Raw genomic sequence first — 16,175 nt, forward strand, 5'->3', positions numbered from 1 at the left:
TCTAGCTACCCGTGAAGGGAAATAGTGATCTGAAGTTCGAATCGAGTCCAAAATATTCCCTTAATAGTCTTGGTTCGTTTTTTTGCCCTCGAGAGATTTTTCGGGGACGAAAGAAAATTGCAGAGCTAATGAAATGACCAGTTCTCCCCGTGGAAAGTTCCCTGAACGTGGTTTGCAGTCGGTTTGCAGTTTCTTCTTTCCCTGCGGAGCCGAGGGGGTGGAGTGGGGTGAGTGGGGAGGACGGACCACCCCATTCATCATAATTAACAAGGCTGCCAGGAGTGAAATGAATCCATTGCGTCTCTTGTCTCTTTGCTCGCTCCTGTCCAGAAAGACAGATCCCAAAACCGCTTCACTTAATACCTGTCAAAACACAGTGCTTCCCACCCCTTCCCCCACCCCCCCACTGCTCCTCTTTTGCTGAATGAGAATATGGCTCTGATTTCTTGGTTTGTCACAAGCTGCGTAGGACATTATCTGCTTCCCTGGAGATACACTTTGCCGAGCTCTTTCAAGGGGGTCCCTGCGGGGGTTTTCTCATCTCTGCATGGAGGAGATGGAGACTAAGAACTCAGACAGTCATCTCAACTCTGCTATTACGAAAGCCGAACCTTTTCCGTAATGCTTTGCAATCCTGCCCTCGACGTCATTCATCCATTCAGGCCCCAATCGTCTTTCTCTACTCTGTTCAACTAATGCCAACTAATCCTGGTTAATTAATTCCCAGGAATGGAAAGAGGGGAATCAGTAGAGTTTTAGCTTCAGGTACTGGGATGGGATGGTATTTCCAGGAGGAAGGGGCTGCCTGCACTCCAGAGGAACAAGAGACAACTCAGTTCAGAGTTTGTGTGTGAGAAAGAGGAGGAAGACAGCTCCTCCTTAATGGTTCCAGAGTATATATTTAATGGTGCACATAATCTGCTTTAGTTTGGCAAGATCTCTGTCTGTAGGTGAGGGAACAATAATGAAATCAATAAAGAATTCGGTTCAGATAGTTTTGTGTGAGAGAAAGAGGGTGAAGACAGTTCCTCCTCAATGGGCTCCCAGAGTATATATTTAATGGTGCACGTAATCTGCTTTAGTTTGGCAAGATCTCTGTCTGTAGGTGAGGGAACAATAACGAAATCAATAAAGAATTCGGTTCAGATAGTTTTGTGTGAGAGAAAGAGGGTGAAGACAGTTCCTCCTCAATGGGCTCCCAGAGTATATATTTAATGGTGCACGTAATCTGCTTTAGTTTGGCAAGATCTCTGTCTGTAGGTGAGGGAACAATAACAAAATCAATAAAGAATTCGGTTCAGATAGTTTTGTGTGAGAGAAAGACAGTGAAGACAGCTCCACCTCAATGGTTCCCAGAGTATATACTTTATAGCGATGTTAGTCTGCTCTAATTTGGCAAGATTCTGTCTAGGATTGAGGAACAACAAAGAAATCTGCTTGGGAGAATTATCACATGTCTTTCTTGGGTTTGGGGGCCTGTCAGCCTCCCACTCCCCAAAGGAAAAGCTCTTCAACTCTTTCTTAGCACAATCAATCTTACAGGGTCATTATCAAAAAGAGAGTCCTCTTTTCATAGAAGTTGCTTTCTACTCTCCGAAGAAAGGACTGAAATGCAGCAAATAAAGCTAAAATGTCAACATATCCCAACTGAAAAGTCCATTGATTCTGCCTACGTCCCGTAGTATTTTTATGAATAATACCAGTGGTTCAGAATTAGTAACGTTTCACCGAGATTGTCCTCCTCGTAAACGTCACAAAGCAGTTCACAAAAGAAGAACGAAGCTCAGGTTATGAAATTTCCCCTTTTAATTCCAAAATGAAAGGTCAAAGGTTGCCACAACCGAAAAGGCCCTGACTCTGGAGATTTCCTCTCGGTGGCCCCTCAAAAAGCAAACCCAAATGAGGCCAGGAAGGAAACTTATTATGTTCCCTGCAACTCAAGATATTGGATAACCATTTGTCTGAAGTGGTGTAGGGTTTCCTGCCTAGGCAGGGGGTTGGACTAGAAGACCTCCAAGGTCCCTTCCAACTCTGGGATTCTTGCTGATGAGAGGTTATTTAGAATTAGAGTCCGATAGAGGGTTGTTTTTTTAAAATGGAAAAAGAATGCTGGAACAGTTCAGATCACTCTCTAAAACAAATTTCCATTTTTTGCAAGCACACCTTAGTTTATGTGTCTGAAGCAGTTTGCAAATTCCGAATCCCCTTGCAAATTTCACACGTGTGTTTCCTTCACGCATTTTCTCTCCATGCAATTTTCCACATATTCTTGTATTCACACACACACACATCTTCCCAGGAACGTGTTTTTTGCAAGCCTTTTTCCTCTAATACACTCATTTCCTCCTTGGGCACACTGTTGATGCAATCCCCCCTAAAAGAACCATTTCTCAAAGCCGCAAATTACATTTTGAAATTTGACGACGCGGGGAAACCCGAAGGGTTCCAACAATTACATTATTCTTGGTGCCATATTTTAATCAATTAAATATCGCCGCTGTAATTAAAGGTTGAGCTCCTGACACATTTCTGGAAAGCTTCAACCAAGTTTTGAAGTGCTAAATTATACGAAAATTTAGGGCAAGATCCTGCAGGGAGGAATTCATGAAATATATTTCCTTCCTTCCTTCCTTCCTTCCTTCCTTCCTTCCTCCCTCCCTCCCTCCCTCCCTCCCTTCCCCTTCCCCTTCCTCCCTCCCTTCCTTCCCTCCCTCCCTCCCTCTGCGTCATTCTCAAGAATTCCACTGGAACTGAATCTCCAACTCTATACTGGTAGTCCTCAACTTATGACCGATCGCTTAGCAACCATTTGAGGTTTTGATGGCCAACCTCCCTGCAGTCACATGATTGCATTTTGGGTGCTCAACAACTGCCCACATATATAGCTGTTTGCGGCATCCTGCAGTCCACCTGACTGTGATTTATGGAAGGGGAGGTTTGCTGGGAATTAGCATTTATTTCTGATTTCTAGCAAAAAACAAAACACCCATTGCAGTCAACGGAGCCACTTAACAAAAGGTCATGCTGCAAAAAAAGATCATAAAAATCCGGAGCAGTCTCGTGGTGATCTGCTTAATGACCAGTATGACCTACAACTGGAATTCCAGGCTCAATGACAGTCATAAGTCCAGGACTATCTGTATTGAGTTTCAGCTTGGGGGGGGGGGAATGGGGAATACAGAGATTTTCTGATGTGCAGAAAATCCTTCTTCCTTTCACCGAAAGGTGATTTCCTTTCCTGTTTTCCCATGTTACACAGTAAGAAGTGAGCCAGGTTAGACTTATGACGTCAAAAACACTAGGAATCTGCAACGAGCTAATTTTATTCAAAGGCAGAAGTTCAATGGATAAACTGCAGCTCGGAAGTCAGAAAGGAGGCTACCAAATTCCTGAAGTTTTTGCACCATTCTCCTGCATCTCTTTCTAAAAATCGCCAGACTCATCTCTTCTTCTCTTAAAGCCGAAAAAAGAAACAATAAATGCATATTTGGGGAAGTCAGAAACTGTCCCTGAGTCAGATTCTCCAGAAAAAACCAAGTCGGTGCCGAAAGTTTAATAGACTTGTTATTTCCACCAACTCCGGAACAAGTTAAATATGAAAGCTCCCTTTTTCAGAATGTCAATGTTGTGTTTCTGAGTAGCCATGGAAATAATTGCTCTCTCCAGCGGTGCCTATGCCCATAATCTTGTTTTCCTTTTTGTCCTTTTTAAAATATCGTATTTTGAATAACAACATTTAAGAGGGGGGGAAAATTGCATGCTGCCAAACGAGGAGGGGGAAAAAGAAAAGAAAAGGAGAAAGGCTCGGCACAACTATTCTAAAGTTCCTTGTGCCCCAATCTCTTTCCTTCTTTTTCTCTTTCTTCCCCCCCCTCCCCTCTGTCGAAAAACCCAGCTCCGTCACTCCCACAACCACCAAGGGGGTCAAAAGAAATCAAGATGACAGCTGTCAAAGCTCTGTCTTTCACCAGCCCTGCCCTTGCAGTGGTCTCCAGGGGAGACATGAGAGCAGTCTTCCAATATCTCAGGGGTTGCTACAAAGAAGAGGGGGTCAAGCTATTCTCCAAAGCACCTGAAGGAAGGACAAGAAGCAATGGGTGGAAACTAATCAAGGAGAGAAGCAACTTAGAACCAAGGAGAAATTTTCCTGACAGTGAGAACAATTAATCAGTGGAACAACTTGCCTCCAGAAGTTGTGAATGCTCCAACACTGGAAGTTTTTAAGAAGGTGTTGGATAACCATTTGTCTGAAATGCTGTAGGGTTTCCTGCCTGGGCAGGGGGTTGGACTAGAAGACCTCCAAGGTCCCTTCCAACTCTGTTATTCTATTCTATTCTATTCTATTCTATTCTATTCGATTCGATTCGATTCGATTCGATTCGATTCGATTCGATTCGATTCGATTCACCTCTGGAGGATCACCTTGTCCCTTGTTAGGGTCACTGCTCAACTTGGAAGTGAAGGCTTAACATCAAATATATCCTGGAACTAGGATATTTGTACCATCTTCGCCACCTCCACCATCACCTGGCCTCCAGGTCTTCTTGACTACAGTACCCCCTTCTCCCATCGCCATTTATCCATGCCACAATCTCCTTAGTCCTCAAGGACATCTGGTTCCTTTCATGAAGACCAGTTCAGCTGCTTTTTAAAAAGGACGAGACAATTCTGTGGTCAGGAGGAAGACGACGGGCTACTCAGATGGATGCACCTTCTTACCTCCTGTTGAATTGTAGGGCCAGGTGTGGGTTCTGACGTAGGCTTCCTTAGAAAGCATAAAACACAACCTTAGTCCCCAAAAAACCCTCTTTTATTTATACGACTGTAAATTACTTTCAGTTACAGTCCGCAAGGCTTGATAAACAGTCTTTCAGAGGAAGGTTATCAACACCCACCTATCTCACGTGGAACGATGCCAAAGAGCTAATGTCCAGACGCAGGGAAAGGCCAAACTTGGCACAGAGTCACAAACAGAATTTTCAAAACTTGAATCGACCAGATGAACTAATTGCTTCCTGCAAAAACTCACGTCCCGTTTGCTCTTCTTTTATATCTTATGGGAGGGGCCGATCATCTCCAAGCCTTACTCCCAAATTGACCCTATTTTGTTAATTGTTCTTGTCGTCTGGAAACTCTACACATGCGCACACCGGGAACAGGCTCCCGCTGTTCTTATACCTCGCTGCTGTCAGACTCCGGAGGCTGCACATAACTATCAGATGGCTTTGGCCCCCTCTCTGCCTCCGATGCAGAGACCTTGTCCGAGCTTTCCCCAGCCCCCAGGACTGGCCCAAGTTCCTCCCCAACCTCCTCACTGTCCGACTCTGCTGCCAGCTCTGCTGGCCACCAGCGAGCCACAACAGTGTGGTATTCAAGCAATTCTGTCCTATCTCAGAAGCTTCCCCAAATCCCTCATGGTCTCTGCTGGACTTAAATGGGTTCTTGGAAGAAGCTTTTCAACCTGGTCTTCTTCTCTAGCCTGGATTAATACCTAATGTGTGAATTTTCTTGTAGATCCAACTAATTCCCTGATCTTCCATTTAGCCAAGGTTTCTGCAGCCGGGTAATTTAAACCATTCTGTTTCAACAACTGGAAGCATTTTTTCCCCCACTATCCTTTCTTTTATTAGCTGCAGCCCTCCCCTACCTCCCCACAACCGCCCACAAGATGAATTTCAGTTCATAACCCTGATTGCAAGAGAGAGAAAATCCTTCTGTCCACAATTTCTACACTCTAAATTATTTGGTAGAGCTCTGTCAAATATAGTCAGGATTATTCTTTCCCGTGCATTTAATCATGTTCACTTTCTATCACCTTAACCGTTACAATCTACAGACAATGTGAGAAGACCTTCTAGGGTCTATGATCAAGGGCTGCATAGCAAGAGAAAGACATGGTAGCCTCATGAATATGAGATGAAGAGCAGCAACCTGGTGACCCAGGAATTAGTGGTCTCACCCTCCAAAAGTTGGGAGTGGGTAGCCCTCCGGGAGGAAGGACAGTTTCAACCAGGATGCAAGAGAAAATGTCCTTCTGCTCATGACGTTGGAGGATGTCTTTCTATGGCCACAAATATTTCAGGGGTGAAATGCTACCGGTTCGGACCGGTTCTCCCAAACCGGTAGTAAAAAAAATACTGCCAGTTCGGGCAAACTGGTATTTCTGATGATCGTGCTCGGTAGCAGACTCACAGAACCGGTAGCAGACTTCAGAGGATTTCACCGCTGAAATATTTGGCTTCATGTCCTTGGTGGGCTGCAAAGGGTTCTCCCTCTACTTGGTCTGGGACAAACAAGCTAGGCAAAAAAAAAATGGCTACAAGAGAAGCAATCTCTGGGGGGGGATTTCCAACAAAAAGCTCATTTCTAAATTAAGTCTATCTCTGCGCACAATATATCAAGCTACAGTTTCAGAAGAACATCAACATTTCCATGGAGGAAGAAAAAATCAACCAACCAACCTACCTACCTACCTACCTAACCATAAGGGTTGCACTTTCTTGGTTTGTCCATTCCCCCCTTTTCGTACCCTTCCCTCAGTCTTGGCTGCAAAGGTCACATCTTACCTTGCTGATGGAACCACGGTCTTGATGGTGGGCCTCCAAAAACAGCCACGGAGTTGACGTTCTCTGCTGGCGGTCATGGACTTTGCTTTCTCATGATCGGGGCTTCGCCGGCAAACCCAATGGACCCCAATTGCAACAAAAAAAACACCTGGAAGGACCAGTCAGCAAGGCCAACCTTGAACTGCAAAGAAAGAACAAAATTAACGGGTGTTTTCTGGTCTAGAGGGAGAGAATACAGAGAACCCGAAAAACTAAGCTAGAGAGACTACAAGTCATGAAAGGAACGACCAAGCCAACTGCTCAAAGACCACGAATGCAATCCAAAGATTGGATTTGACCCGTTGTATTTGTGGGATGGGAGCATTCCTTAATCCGGCCATCTCTGTTGATCCTTGGACAAATATTGACCGATTCTGCTTTGGCATATTACAGATCTAGAAATATTTCTCTCCAAAAAGCTCTCCGTATCCATTTGGTTTTTCTCCTCCATTGTTTCTTCCTCAGAAGCCATTCCGGGTTTTCGAGAGATGCACCACAATTATTTTATCCCACGCCCCCCCACCCCCCAAAAAATATATATATTCAGATGCAGAAAAGCATCCCTGGAAAAAGAAAAAAGGACCGAAATAATATTCATGCTCTCTCTGTGAAGCTGAGCAGCTTTGAGATGCTAAAAGCTGCCAAACTTATTTCTGTTATTAAACTAGAGAGATGCATCCCTCCCTGCACAAAAGCAGCCGATCTGATGAGCACAGAATAATTTTTGCATTCACTTTCCCTGGATTTAACCACCATTCACAAAAGGATCCCGCTGTCACTGGAACAATAGCTCCTAGCCAGGCAATCAGCACGGAATGAATAACGCGAAACCAAAGACAGGTTTTGATTAACTCCGTTTCTCTGACACATCCTGACTTTTACTCCTGTTACTAGAAAGTATCTGGGAAAAAAGAAACTTAATCTTTATCTCCGTCAAGTTGCAGAACTATTTCTGCAGGTTGCAAAAAATAGCTCGTATTCTCTGATAGAGTTAGGTAGATGGTTGGTTGGTAGGTAGGTAGGTAGATGGGGGTGGGAGGAGAAAGAGATGATGGATGGATGGGTGGGTGGGGGGGGTGGATAGATGGATAGATGATAGATAATAGATAGATAGATAGATAGATAGATAGATAGATAGAAGAAAGAAAGAAAGAAAGAAAGAAAGAAAGAAAGAAAGAAAGAAAGAAAGAAAGATGATGGATGGATAGATGGATAGATGGATAGATGGATAGATGGATAGATTGATTGATAGATAGATAGATAGATGAAAGAAAGAAAGAAAGAAAGAAAGAAAGAAAGAAAGAAAGAAAGAAAGATGATGGATGGATAGATGGATAGATGGATAGATGGATAGATGGATAGATGGATAGATAGATAGATAGATAGATAGATAGATAGATAGATAGATAGATAGATAGATGAAAGAAAGAAAGAAAGAAAGAAAGAAAGAAAGAAAGAAAGAAAGAAAGAAAGATGATGGATGGATAGATGGATAGATGGATAGATGGATAGATTGATTGATAGATTGATAGATGAAAGAAAGAAAAAGAAAGAAAGAAAGAAAGAAAGAAAGAAAGAAAGAAAGAAAGAAAGAAAGAAAGAAACCGACAGTCAGCTGATGGATGGATGGATGAATAGATGGATGGACAGATATTTATTTTATTTATTTTATTTATTTTATTGAATTTGTATACCGCCCTACTCCCGAAGGTCTCAGGGCGGTGAACAGCCATAGAATAAAACATATAAATACAAAATTTAAAATAAAATAAAACGAATTAAATAATTTGGCTGAACAAATTTAAAACCCCAATAATTTATAGATAGATAATAGACAGATAGATAGATAATAGATAGATAGATAGATAGATAGATAGATAGATAGATAGATAGATAGATGGATGGATGGATGGATGGATGGATGGATGGATGGAAGGAAGGAAGGAAGGAAGGAAGGAAGGAAGGAAGGAAGGAAGGAAAATATGTATGAAATGGCTATTTTTCTAATCAAAACTTAACACTGACCTATGTGTCCTGCCATACTGGTGTTCCCAATATTTTCCTCGTAAAGATAGTCCCCGCTTAACAACTGCCCTGTTTAGTGGCCATTCAACGTTATATCAGTGCACAGCATCCCTCGGTTCGGCATTTGCAACCGTAACTTCAGCTGCTCTCGGGCTGATACCTCAGAGGGAACCCAAAGAGTAGTGGCTTTTTTGGTGCCACCCTGTGCAAACTTCCTTCTCCCTCCGATTTCTATGTCGAGGTCAGAATTCGAAACCCCTGGGGAGGAGGGGGCAGGGAGGGTGCTATTTGCCACCCACCTCTCCATAGGACCTCGGTTCTCTTTCTACTGCACTGATGCTGAACTGTGGCAGCTCTCCAACTCCTGAGAACCCATTTGCCTTTTCAAAGGGAGCAGCAATTTCCACCCAAATGAAAAGGCAACGGCGAAGCACAGCCCAAGGCCTTTGAAGGGAATGCAAAAGAAGAGCAAAAGAGAGGACGTGATAGTTTGCACTTAATTGGGCCTTGCTTCTGTCAGACGGAGCCAGCAAAGTGGAGCCTTTAATACGACTTCCTAAACCAACTGAGGGAATATTTGATGCATGAAGATCGGCAGTGACCCGTCCATCTCTAGCAAGAGTAGATTAAATGAAAGACGGGAAGAAAATACATCCCAGCTCCCCCTTTGGCTTCACTCTCAGATAGGTCCACAGGTTAACTTCTTAATTTTCCTTAATTTTATTTTATCCCTAGACAATCTGACTCCTTCTCGCACAGTGAAAAAAGGTACCGTATTTTTCGGAGTATAAGACGCACCTTTTTCCCCCCAAAAAAGAGGGTGAAAATCTGAGTGCATCTTATACTCCGAATGTAGCCCCGCCCGGCTTCTCAAACAGAGGTTTCAGAGGCTGAAAAAAGCACCAGAAACGAAGCTTCAGAAAAAAAGCCTCCAAACAGAGCTTCAGAGGCTTTTTTTTTTTTTGAAGCTCTGTTTCGGAGGCTTTCAGAGGCAGGAAAAAAAGTTTTTTCTGAAACGGGAACTAACTGCCTTTTCAAAATATCCTTCCTGCAGTTCAAACATTTCCATCCTCCCTCTTTTGTAACCAGGGAACTGCTGCAAAAAGTCACACGAGAACGTGGAAATGAGATGATGGAACATGTTTTCATGTGGCCTAGATTTAATGCTAAATTTAAGGAACGGATTGATCTCATACTGATACTATAAGAATCTCATTTTTCTCTTTTTTTTATTAATTTTTTCCCCCTTCTTTGATGTTGAGTTTACTTTAATCACTGTAATGTGTGTCTTTTTCTTAACTGTGTAATCACCAGCGGTATCATATGTGTTGATCTTTATTATATTTCATCCATAAAAATATCATTAAAGCACACACACTCACAAACATAAACCGAGGAATTTTAGTGCCCCCAGAGCCTTAAATCTGCAGCCAGCTTTGCCCATCCTCACCGAAAACTTTCCTTGGAAACGTTAGTTTCCCAATTGCTTTTCCCCATCTGATGGCTTCCAGGCCCATTGGGACTACAGCTCCCAGCATTCCCACCCAGACAGGACTGTGGCATCCCGAGAACCCTAGTTTGGTAAAGAGATCATTGACTCTTAATTGCCAGGATGGAGTCGATGGATGGGGGTTTTCTTTTGGATGGATGGTTGGGTTCAATGGGATTTGGTTGGGAGAAGATGTATCACCACGACACAAAATAAGACACTTGAGAATCTAGAAAGGGTGCAGAGAAGAGCCACAAAGATGATCAGGGCTCTGGAAGCTACATCGTAAAATGAAGAGCCAAGAGAACTAGATAATGTTTAGCCTAATAAAGAGAAGGTTTCATGGGGACCAGATAACTGTCTTCCAGTGCTTGATGGAAGTGGGGATGGACATGTTCTCCAAAGCACCAGAGGGCAGGACAAGAAGCAATAGGTGGAATCTCGTCAGAGGGAGATCCGATCTAGAAGTAAGGAGGAATTTCCTGACAATAAGAACAATTAATCAATGGGACAGCTCGATTCCCAGAATTGTAGATGTTCCATCACTGGAAATCTTCAAAAAAGGATTGGAGAACCATTTGTCCGAGATGATACAAAGACTCCTGTCTTGGGCACAGGTTGGACTAGAAGACCTCCAAGATGCCTTCCAGTCTTATGATTCTATCATTCTATCACTCTGTCACTCCATCACTCTATCATTCTATTACTCTATCACTCCATCATTCTATCACTCTATCACTCCATCATTCTATCACTCTATCATCCTATCATTCTCCCAAAGGTGCTTTTTCAAGAGGCAAATGGACTTTCTGGTTTTTCTTTGAAGATGTTTCGCTTCTTCAAAGAGCTGAGGTGGCGCACTGCAGGCTACTTCAGCTGACTGCTAGCTGCAGTTCGACAGTTCGAATCTCACCGGGTTCCAGGTTGACTCAGCCTTCCATCCTTCCCGAGGTCGGTAAAATGAGGGCCCAGATTGTTGGGGGCAAGAGGCTGACTCTGTAAACCACTTAGAGAAGGTTGTAAAAGCATTATGAAGCGGTATATAAGCCTAAGGGCTATGGCTATTGCTATTCTCGTGCGAGAAGCCTCTTCAGCTTTGACTGGATCCATCTATCCACCATCCAGTCAGAGCTGAAGAAGCTTCTTGGATAAGAAGAGAAAGGCCTTCAAAGGAAAAAAAAAACAGAAAGTCCAGTTGCCTCTTGAAAAAGCACCTTTGCAATAAGCATAACCTGGATGGCTGAGAATCTCCACAGGCACTCCATCATTCTATCACTCCATCACTTAGAGGTGGGTTTCGGCAGGTTCTGACCAGTTCTGGAGAACCGGTAGCGGAAATTTTGAGTAGTTTGGAGAACCGGTAGTAAAAATGCTGACTGGCCCCACCCCCATCTATTCTCTGCCTCCCGAGTCCCAGCTGATCGAGAGGAAATGGGGATTTTGCAATATCCTTCCTCTGGATTGAGGAGGGAATGGAGATTTTACAGTATCCTTCCCCTGCCATACCCACCAAGCCACTCCCACCAAGCAATGCCACGTCCACCAAGCCACGCCCACAGAACTGGTAGTAAAAAAATTTGAAACCCACCACTGCCATCGCTCCATCCCTCAATCCTTCTAGTGCTATCTATGGGTGAATAAGATCAAAACTCACCCGTGCCAGGGAAAATTGGTGTCAGGAAAGAGAGAGGCCTCTTTAGAGCTGGACACGTTCCATCACTAAATCCCCCCCACCCCCCCGCCTTCCAGAATTCGGTGGAAATGCAGAGGGTGAATAACAACAGTTCTTTTCTTCCTTCCTAATCTCATATTCAAAGTCAGCTTTTGCTGGCCCTGAGCTCGGGAGGTTGGCGGAAATCGCAACACACTGGCTCAACTGTGTAGCTTCAGTGTCTGGATTTTTTGGGGGGTGTTTTTTTTCCCTTTGCTCTTCTCAAAGAGATGCTCTGTCTGTACATTAAGCAGAGAGCTCTGCCTGCGTCTTCCAGGGAAGAGATAAGGCTTGTACAACCTGCAGTGTGGCATTCTGGGAAGAGAGCAAAGAGACCGGGGGTGGGGGGATTGGGGGGGTGAGGGGAGGAGGGGGAGCATCAAGAGAAAGCCAGAAGAACAGATTTGTATTTATTTATTAGGCCTGCTGGTGCTGTACGGAAACAAGAGCTCGGGGAAGAGGGAAAACCCAAGCAGAACGAAGAGCTTTCTGCCTCTCTTGGTCCCTTGGGCATCACCATAGCAGTAACACTTAGATTTATATACCGCTTTACGGTATATGAATTCTCTTAAGTGGTTTACAGAGTCAGCCTCTTGCCCCCAACCATCTGGGTCCTCATTTTACTGACCTCGGAAGGATGGAAGGCTGAGTCGACCGTGAGCCGGTCAGGATCGAACTTCTGACAGTGAGAAATGAGTTAGCCTGCAATACTGCGTTCTAACCACTGCGCCACCATGGCTCTTAATAGCAATAGCTCTTAAACATACGGTATATATCACTTTACGGTGCTTCACAGCCCTCTCTAAGATGTTTACAGAGTCTGCCTCTTGCCCCCACCCACCCACCCACACAATCTGGGTCCTCATTTTACCGACCTCAGAAGGATGGAAGGCTGAGTCAGCCTTGAGTCGGTCAGGATCAAACTCCTGGCAGTGGGCAGAGATAGTCTGCAACACTGCATTGTAATAAGTGCACCAGTATGGCTTGCTTGCTTGCTTCCTTCCTTCCTTTCCAAGCAATAGCAGACTTATATACCACTTCACGGTGCTTTTACAGTTCTCTCTAAGTGGTTTACAGAGTGAGCATCTTGCCCCCAACAATCTGGGTCCTCATTTTACCCACCTCGGAAGGATGGAAGTCAACCTTGAGCCGGTCAGGATCGAACTGCTGGCAGTCAGCAGAGCCAGCCTGCAATACTGCAATACAGGCAGTCCTTGACTTACAACAGTTCAGTTAGAGACTGTTCGAAGTTACAACGGCCCTGAAAAAAGTGACATACGACCATCTTTCATGGTCCTTATGACCACTGCAAGATCCCCACAGTTGCGTGATTTACATTCAGGTGCTTGGCAACTGACTCTTATTTATGACGATCCCGGGGTCCCGTTACCATCTTTTGCGACCTTCCAACAAGCAAAGTCACTGGGGAAGGCCAGACTCACTCAACAACCGCATTACTAATTTAGCCACTACAGTGATTCACTTAACAAACGGGGCAAGAAAAAGTCGTAAAACGGGACAAAACTCACTTAGGAAATAATAGAAAACTCAACTTCAACGATTTCTGACTTAGCAACATAAATTCCGGGCTCAATCGTGGTCGTATGTCGAGGATCGCCTGTACTGCATTCTAACCGCTGCGCCACCACGACAATGCAGGAGAATGCATGCATACGGGGATGCCAGATCACACCAAAGACTGGCTGGCAAGGGATGAAAGCCACGTCCTCCTTTCATCCTTCTTCCCCCATCGGCTAGATAGCGATAGAGAGAAAAAGCTGCTTTCTAGAGCTTCCCGCATTTCCAAACCTGTTTGAGACCCAAAGCAGATCTGCTTACTAAAATCCCCTTGTTTAGAATCAACAGGGCGCACTGCAAAAATAAGAACGCCAAGGGAAGCCTGCGTGAGTAAACGGACAGGGCAGGCGCAAAACACAGGAGAAATTTGCAAAAAAAAATGCACACTAGGACAATGCAGGGAGATGCTAATGATGGATGGGGGAAGCCTTTAGAGAGAGATAGAGGAGGTTGGCGTTTAGGTCTAAACGGTTTCTTCGCAGCGGAGCATGGAAGGAGATCAACAAAGAAGGAATAGATCACTCAAGTCAAGACTAATGAGGCATAGTTTAAAAAGAAGCAAACAGATGAAGGAGGGATAGTGATTATGTTCAAGGTTAAAGGAGGAGGAGAGTCCAGTGAGAGCAAGGGGTAGAGTTTAAAAAAAAGAGGTGGACAACTGACGATGGATCTGGCTCATGGACCAAACAGGGCAACAGTGGTTCATTGTTGTTAGTCATGAAGTCGTGTCCGACCCATCACGACCCCATGGACAACGTTCCTCCAGGCCTTCCTGTTCTCTACCATCCCCCGGAGTCCATTTAAGCTCACATCAACTGCTTCAGGGACTCCATCCAGCCACCTCGTTCTCTGTTGTCCCCTTCTTCTTTTGCCCTCCATCGTTCCCAGCATCAGGCTCTTCTCCAGTGAGTCCTTCCTTCTCATTAGGTGGCCAAAGTATTTGAGTTTCCTCTTCAGGATCTGGCCTTCTAAAGAGCAGTCAGGGTTGATCTCTTCTAGGACCGACCGGTTTGATCAACTTGCAGTCCAAGGGACTCGCAGGAGTCTTCTCCAGCACCAGAGTTCAAAGGCCTCAATTCTTTGACCTTCAGCCTTCCTTATGGTCCAACTTTCACAACTATCCATTGCAACTGAGAAAACCATCGTCTTGACTATATGCACATTTGTTGACAGGGTGATGTCTCTGCTTTTTAGAATTCTGTCTAGATTTGCCATCGCTTTCCTCCCCAGGGTGAAAGCGTCTTTTAATTTCTTGGCTTTCAGTACCCTGGAAATTCAAAAAAAAAATTGAATTTTACCCCTGGTATGAACCACAGGCTGCAGTGGTTCATACCAGGGATGAAATTCAAAATTTTTCCCTACCAGTTCTGTGGGCATAGCTTGGTGGGCATGGCAGGGGAAGAATACTGCAAAATCCCCATTCCCTCCCCACTTCTGGGGGAAGGATATTGGAAAATCTCATTCCCACCTCACTCTGAGGCCAGCCAGATGTGGTATTTGCCAGTTCTCTGAACTACTCAAAATTTCCACTACCAGTTCTCCAGAACCTGTTAGAACCTGCTAGATTTCACCCCTGGTTCATACCTAGAATGGCATCAATGAGAGGAGATGTGATAAACCAATGTTGACTTATCTTTGAAGGCAACATACAAGGTTCTGGGACAATCATGGAAGCTGCATGCTCTCTCTCTCTTTTTTTGGGGGGGGGGATGTCCATGAAACCTTGGGTTGACTGCCAGAGTCCATCCCACCAAATCTTGCCCAAATCTTTCTCTTTTCCCCCAGATCTGGATGGCCTCCGACCAAATAGAAAGACTTTACATGCTGCAATGAAAGTTTAGGAATCAAGCAGAAGCAGCATAGAGGACTATAAGAAAAAGATTTGCTGGGATGGACTCTAGCAGTCAACCAAAAGTTTTATGGATATCCCAAAAATCAGTATGCAGCTTCCATGATTGTTCCCAGAACCTCATAGGTTGTCTTCAAATATAGGAGTTCAATGTTGGGTTTATCACAGCTACTGACATTGATGCTATTCTAGGTATGAACCATTCTGGCAAATGGACATACAAATCAAACAAACTGAGATGAGATGGAGATGATAGAGATAAAGAGGGAGAGGGAGGGAGGGAGAGAGAGAGGAAAGAGAGAGAGCGAGAGAGAGAGACCTACCAACTAATGTTTAGATGTGGCAATCTGGTAATAGTCTAAAAGTAGGATTAGCCCACCTTCTTGAGTGGTGGAAAGTTGCAATTTAAAAATAGTTTTCTATACAAATCTTGGTTTGCAAAGTTCTTGGCACTTACAAGCCCACCCTGTTATCCAAAACCACCTGCTGGCAGCAGTGCTTAAAATCCTAAGATAAAAGATTTCTCATTTCTTTTCTTTTTCCAAAAAGAGCTGACTAACTATATTAGGCACCACCCTGGAGGGAAAGAAGTAATTAAAAAGCCTGGGTTTTTTCACAGAGTGGGGGAACCTGCTTTCCTCGGTGAAAAAGGGTGCACTCTGGAAGGGAAGGGAAACGCAAAAGATTGATGCAAGTTGAATCGGGGGGGGGGCCTTGCAGGAGGATGACAACTGCCCACCTCACGCTTACATCTTGTCTTTGGTGCCAGTCTGCCATGAACTGGAAATGGGGGTGCTGGATGGGAGGGGGAAGGCTTCAAGAGGAACGAAGAATTCACCGTATCTCCCTGAGACATTTAATTGGACATGGAGGGGCCAGCAATGGAAGATACCCAGGGGTGAAATCCAGCAGGTTCTG

General features: G+C 44.4%; 1 protein-coding gene across 1 annotated transcript in view; it reads right to left on the reverse strand.

The window, feature by feature from the left end:
- The window catches only part of ELFN1 (extracellular leucine rich repeat and fibronectin type III domain containing 1), a 119,891-nt gene that overhangs the window by 38,373 nt on the left and 65,343 nt on the right, over positions 1 to 16,175 (reverse strand). The window contains exon 2 of the mRNA XM_087878669.1: positions 6,567 to 6,747. The gene's annotated coding sequence lies outside the window, so the exon portion shown is untranslated. The remainder of the gene's footprint in view (positions 1 to 6,566; positions 6,748 to 16,175) is intronic.

Source organism: Pantherophis guttatus, chromosome 14 (genome assembly GCF_059756535.1).
Source record: "Pantherophis guttatus breed Tessera chromosome 14, ASM5975653v1, whole genome shotgun sequence".
Lineage (NCBI taxonomy): Eukaryota > Metazoa > Chordata > Lepidosauria > Squamata > Colubridae > Pantherophis > Pantherophis guttatus.